This window comes from Acinonyx jubatus, chromosome A2, assembly GCF_027475565.1.
Source record: "Acinonyx jubatus isolate Ajub_Pintada_27869175 chromosome A2, VMU_Ajub_asm_v1.0, whole genome shotgun sequence".
Taxonomy (NCBI): domain Eukaryota; kingdom Metazoa; phylum Chordata; class Mammalia; order Carnivora; family Felidae; genus Acinonyx; species Acinonyx jubatus.
The window spans coordinates 21,532,269-21,539,294 of NC_069383.1; positions in this window are offsets into that span (position 1 = coordinate 21,532,269).

Genomic DNA, 7,026 nt, shown 5'->3' on the forward strand with positions numbered 1-7,026 from the left:
GAGTGCCATGGAAAGGCCAGAAATGCACACACAGAGAAAAAAAATCTAGAAATATACCAACCATCCCTGCTATGAAGGAGTCAGGGGAGAACCCCTTACCCTCTAACACTCTCTGAACGTGGGGTTTTATTCAAGCTTCTCTGCTACATGATTGTCAGGATTCCTTCCAATCTGAGAATTCAGCAGTTCCCACGCAGCCTCCCCGACAAGAGTTTGTGATTGTACGAAGTGGAAAGTGGGGAGGTTCGGTTTTGTCTTCTGTCCCCATAGCCGCCCCTGTGTGGACTTGCTGTCCCTGAGCTGCGGGCTCTGCGCGGTGTCCCTGCTGCAGAGAGGCAGATCTCCCAACCCCGGCTGTACACTGAGTGTGTAAATGTTATCAACAAGCCCTGGTGACAGGGGAAGAACAATGCTTCAGAGGTTAATGAAGTCATGGGAACCTCCAGTGCTGATCCCAGCCCTGTCCTGTGTCTGTCGTCCATCCATATCTGGGCCAGCTTGTTTATCTCTGCAGGTCTGTAGCCCTGTCCCTGTGGGTCCCGGCAGGCCTTGCAGTAGGTTTACTCATTCTGTAGCAAGGAAGAAGGACACATGGGCTAGATACCTCTCTTGGAGACCAAAGGCCCAGAAGCAGAAATCATTCTGGGGTTGGATAAACCCGGGTTTTGTGAATCAATCTACCAGTTAGAGTGAATAAAAACCCTTAAACATACCAGCCGATTAATGCAGTTTGGAAGAAGATCCTTGGGAGCGTGGAAAAGGAAGAGTTGGAGTGCAGTGGTTTCAAACATTGGGGAACGGTGTGGCAATTCTGATTTTTGCAGATGGGGCAAGTGGCTCTGAGATGTGATTCAGTGAAAAGTTCTTGCTGTATTTAACTTAAATGCAGGGCAGAGACGACTGCTCTGGGAATAATGAAGTTTCGGTGAGTGAAAACTGGAGGGTAAGTCCATGTCAATTTTTTGAGTTGGGTGGACGTCTTTGGGGAACCAGAGCAGGACGGGTTTTGACAAGCGTAGGTGGGGTTGTGTGGGTGAGCAATCACTTCTTGAATGGAGAAAAACACCAGTAGTCTGCTTCATCTGTGTGGTGTGTTTTAGATTGCCCCTGGGGTAGGCATCTCCTCTTAACCATGTTTATGAAACACAGCAGGCAAAATTACAGTATAATGAATATCACTATTCATTCATGCATTTATTCACTCTCCAAATAGTATAGTTTTAGTGTGGTTTTAGGAGGCAGGCTGCCAGGTTGGAATCCTGACTCCGCTACCTACCTAATAGCTGGGTGATCGTAGGCCAGGTATTTAAGTTCCATAAATACCTCAGTTTTCTTATCAGTAAAAAAATGAAAGGCTACACATGTAAAATGCCGAGCCTCGTGCTAGCACGTGTGGTTAGGATCAACAAACTCTGGGTACTCTTTGCATTGTTTGTTATCAAATGCCCACTGCTCAACCAGGCTAGATATGGAACACACAAATAAATAGAGAAGCTTGCCCTCAGAGAAAGAACCTATGGGCTGTATGTGTATATAAGTATGAAAAAACATTCCAAGTCAGTGAATCAGGGCACGAACCCAAGGCAATGGGAACGCAGAGGAGGAGATTATGATCTCAGAGGCAGGGGGGCAGATCAGAATAGGCTTCATAACATCTGATCCTTCCAACCTGGTCCGACTTCGGCTCAGGTCATGATCTCGCAGTTTGTGAGTTTGCGCCCGACGTGGGGCTCTGTGCAGACAGCACACAGCCCTCTTGGGATTCTCTCTCCTTTCCCCACTTGTGCTTCCATACACTCCCTCTCTCTCAAAATAAATACAAAAAAAAAAAAATAAAAACAAAGGGGCAATTCCTAAATCTTTAAAAAAAAAGAAGAGTGAAAATGAGTGTTGTAGTTGAATCTAAACAGCCATCTCCCTTTCAATGGGAGAAGAAGGTGGAAAGGTTCGTTGGGGCCAGATCTTGGAGACCTCGAATGCTATGTTTGGGAATGTGTTCAAGAGGCAAGCAGACAGGAGTTTGAGCAGGTGAGGGACAGGATTACACCTGATTCTGAGGACAACACTCTAGTGCAGGGGGAGGTAAGACAGGGAGGAAGGAGGTGAGGGTGCCAGATGCAGAGCTGGGGACTGCCAAGGGTGCAGGGACAGGGCACGGCTGGCTCTTTCCTCAAGGAGCTCAGAGCTCACCGGGAAAACTGGACACATGCACATCAACGCCCAGAGAAGAGGGCCATGTGACAAATCTATCTCTGCCTTCAGGTGGATGCCAGGGAAACAAGGTTCTTGATGCCTTGTCTGCAAAATGGGGTGATGGCAATATATTTACCTCTCCAAATTGTATGAGGATATAGTCATTTTAGGCAAGTGAAGGGTTTAGCACATGCCCGGAATACAGGCATAGCTCCATGCAGTTCTATTCAAGCACACGTTCTGGCCCTGGTCAGCCTCCAGGGTGGAAGAAGCTGACTGCATTCTGTTTTTTTGTTTTTTTGTTTTTTTTTTTTGCACAGGGGCAGAGGAAGGAGGGGGCGCTCAGGGGCTAAGCGGGAGATGAGATTGGAAAGCAGGTTGGGGCATGCGTGTCACGAAGATAGCGAGAGCCAGTGGATCAGGCTTCTTTTATTTCAACTTAATTAGGACTTGACTCCTATCTCCCTCCCCTGGTTCCATCCCCACGGCACATCTTTTGTTCCTGCCATGGGACCTGTGGCTTTTTGAATTGAGAGACCAACAGCCCAGGACACAGATGCATGAATGCAGATAATCTTGATAGGAAGGCACCAGGCTGTGTTACAACAGTGGCCGGAGTGCTATCCTGGTTCTGGAGCCAGCACTGCTTACCCGCTGTGTGAGCGGGGACAGGTCAGCCCAACTTGCCTGGCCTTTTCTTCTCATGTGATAAGGGTGTTGGCCACTGGCATCTAACATGCCCTTGGCCCTAGCCTATCTCTGAAGCTGAGGTGTTTGGGAATTCCAAGGATCACAGGTGCATGGCTGCAATTCCTGCTTGCACGTCGATGGCTCTTCAATGTCTCTTTCCCGTCCTTTCCTCAAGTCCGTGCTTCAGTGTCACAGACACAACTTCTTAAGTGCCCCCTGGGTATTCAAAGTCAACATGTTCAAAATTGGACTCATCATTTTCTTCTCCCAAACTTGTTTCTCGTCTTATGTTCTGCATCCCAGTTAGTGACGTTCAACCACAGCACTCAGATTATCCACCTAGTAACCCAGCAGGGGAACCAGGACTCTGGAGCACCTGCCATGCCTTCATGCCCTGAACATACCACACACATCACATCCAATGAGCTGTTAATGCCTATTAATTCTGTCCCCCCCCAAATACCTCTAGTGGCTGGTCCCTCCTCTTCCCTCCCGCTGCTACTGAACTCATGCCCTTGGGACAGTGACAGATGCATTGGCCTCTCAAAGTGCGTGACCTCCTGGGTCTCCCATCTACATTCTGCTTAAGGCAAATACCTGCAGTTGTCAGCTCCTTACTCCACCTGCCTGAAATGCCTTTCCTTTTGCTCTTGCCCTCATTAGTCTTACTCCTCCTGTGAGACCCTGTGCCCTCCTCAGGAGCCTTCCCTGACTTCCCTCTCCAGGCCAAGCTGAGCCTGTCCTGCTCTGTCTTTGTGCCTGCTCACACTTGCCGCACCCTCTACTGCGCTTCAGCTAGGTGCGTTTGAGAAGGCAGGGGCTGTGCTGTCCAGGTGTGCATGTTCAGCACTGTGCACAGAATGCGGCACGTTTTGCATGGTAGAGTGGGTGTTGCTGTATAATCATACCTAAGTGCATGACTTTGGGGAGAGGTGCCCAACTTGAACCCCAGCTGATAGTCACAGAATCATACAATTTGGCAAAGATAAGGCCCAACCTCGTGGATAAAGTCCAACCACTCATTTATCTATTCAGTCTTTGTGTTTTGACTCCTTCTTGGAGTCAGGCACCAACTGTACTGGGCGCCGAGATCCCAAGATGAACGAAATACCACTCTGGGCCCCCAAGGAACTTGGAGGTCAAGGGTTAGAAAACCCAGGTAAGGGTGTCCTGTGCAGCTTATGAACAGCTGCTATGGCCTCAGGATGGATAAATGTATGCATTTGTCTCTTATTGGGAGGTGTGGTGGCTGAGGTTCTGTCCCACCTCTCAACTGAGATGTTGTGACGGGGGATTGAAGTTATTTAGTATGAAGATGAAAAGGACTTTACCAAACCTGCACTTAAGAGCAGGGTCAGCAACATGACCAAATTGCATGTAGAGCCCATAATCATGTCCCCTGACTTGGACAGGAACCAAGGGAAAAACCATTTTAAACCTTGTGCCTGTGTAGTATCTCCTACCTGGTGTTCATGTTTGCATTCAGTATCTGTATCTGTAGCTGTGATGTGATATGTTGATCTGGGTGGTCTGAAAAAGTACAAGGTGAGTAAGAAAGACCCCCATATTAAGAAGTTTAACATCTAGGGGAGCTAACTCATGCATGAATATAACCAAAATGTAATAAATCCCAGAAGGATTGTGGGATAGCATTTATAAAGTGCTTTGAGGTTGATGGGGGGTGGGAGGGAGGGGAAGGTAGGTGATGGGCATTGAAGAGGGCATCTTTTGGGATGAGCACTGGGTGTTGTATGGAAACTAATTTGACAATACATTTCATATAATAAAAAATAAATAAACAAATAAAAAGTAAAGTGCTTTGAGTTTCTGCTATAAGCTCAGGTGATCTGGGCCAGCGAGAGCTTACAAGTGGCAACAAGCTGCTAAGTAGGACCAAGGACACAGGCCAGTTACCTGGGGACAGATCTGCTCACTGACCATAGGTGACCCATAAGTCCAGCCAGCCTCAGGCCTCATTCCTGAAACTTCTATTGCGCGTAAGGTGTGTGTGGGGGTGCTTGGATACTTGGAGTCCAGAGCATTCTAATTTTGCAGAGTCTTCAGTAACAAAGAGAGGGTACCGCTTCTTAAACCCAGATGTCTGCTCTCATTTAAAATTTTTGGCAATCTGGTAATGGGACCGATCCCAAATCGTGGGGATTTAAAATGCCCCAAGTTTTGAAATATACATCCTCCCGGTACAAAACTAACACGTTCCTTTCCTGGTTTTTAGAGAAATTGACTCACTGAGTGCAAAGCACTGTTCAAATCAGAGAACATACAATGCAGATTTTTTAATTCCCAGTTTTTTAATTGTACTGCTTGGTCTCAGAGAAACAAGCTTTTGTTGACATGGATATTAGAGGAACAGTACTAAAATACACCAAAGATGGTCACACAGCCCACGGTATTTACAGGGAACACCCTCTGTCTTTCCCATATGCTGCGTGGAAAACAGGGTCAGAACGATCCTGCAGAAACTTCCCGATGAAAACAGCATGGTCAGCCGTTCCCAAGGCTGAGCCTGGCTCTGGCGGAACCCCAGCTAGGGCTCCAGCGCTCCCTTCGCTGCTCCAAAGACTTGGTGCCAATCCGCCGGCGCCTGTGTGCAGCCGACAAGAGGGGCTCGTGGAGTCCAAGGTCCCTAGAACGGGGCTAGGTACAGGGCACCCCACCCCACCCCACCCCCTCCCCTCCTAGACCCATCAGAAAGATACTCCGGATTATCAACCCAGGAGTCTCGCGAGCTAAATCCAGGCTGCCCCTGCGCCCTCCCCACCCAACCTCCAGGGTTAATCGCCCCTCCCCCTCGGGGTCCGCTTCACCCCACTTCCCCCGCCTGGCGCCGAAGGAAGGGCCTGCCCCCCCCCCCCCCCCGCAGGGGGTTCCAGGACCTGCATCACCAACCGCCCGACAGCTTCCGCAAAACACAAAACAACAACAAACAACCAGTTCACTGGGTTAACTCGGTTTTTGGAACGCAACTCCCACCTCCATCCCAAGTAGGCAGACTTCTCTCACCTCTTCAAATGCGGGCCGCTTCATTCTGTGTTCCCGGCCCAGGGCTAACGGCTCGTTCCGGATTAAATCTCATAGCAAGTCTCTGAGGTGGGCGGTGGTGTCCGTATATTACAGATGCAAAAAACCTGAGGTACCAAGAATACCTTGCTTAGGGTTTTAGCTACTAATTAGATGGGCACAGCTGGATTAGGAGCCCAAATCGGGTTTGACCCCAGAGCCCTAAATCTTTATTGCTGTTCTTTACACACCGAGAATAAGAATAATAGCTAATACTTATTGAGCAGTTACTATTTGCCAGGCACTGTGCAAAGGATTTCTCCAACCTACTCTCAGAGGCGGGTATGCCGCTTAACCACTTATTGGATCTTGAGCAAGTTTCTTAAACTCTTCTTGACTCAATTCCCTCTGCAAAATGAGGCTAAAAATATGGCTGCTGTAAAGAGTAAATGAAATAATAGGGGCAAAGCTCTGAGAACACAGACGGACACATATTAATCCCCCCAAAAGTCCTATTTTTTACCATCACCTCAATTTCACAGGTGAGGAACCAGACTTGGAGAGATTAAGCAACTAGTTAGCCCAGCTTGCTCAGTGCACACTGCAGCGTGGACTTGCTCGGAAGTGGTGCGGCACGCGGGCCCGCCCGCAGGTGAGTTGCACCTGGCAGCTGGGAGACTCGCTTCTCGGGAGTTGGAGCACCGTGCTCTGCAGCCCTGAGGCCTCGAAAGATCCTTAGCGCACGCACGAGGCTGGGGGTCGCCACGCTCCGGATTTGGGCGTGCGAGGGCCCTGGCGGTGTCGGGGGTCCCTCCGGACCCCCTCAGAAGCACTGCGGGCGACGCCTGTGTGCCAGGGCGAGCTCACCAGCGGGCGAGGAGCCGTCCGGCGTCAGGAGCCGCCCAGCCGCCCCGCGCACACACATTCACCGCCCCGCCCGCCCGGGGGCCGCTAGCCCGGAGCCCGCCGCCAGCCCGCGCTCCCCCGCCCGCCGCGCTCCGGGGCGGAGTTTCCTCCTCTGCTCATTGTTCCCGGCCCAGCGCCCGCCCCGCCCCGCCTGCCCCACTGCAGCAGCCCGCGCGCTCCTGGGCTGTGGGGCGGGGGAGGGTAGGGAGAGGAGGGGAG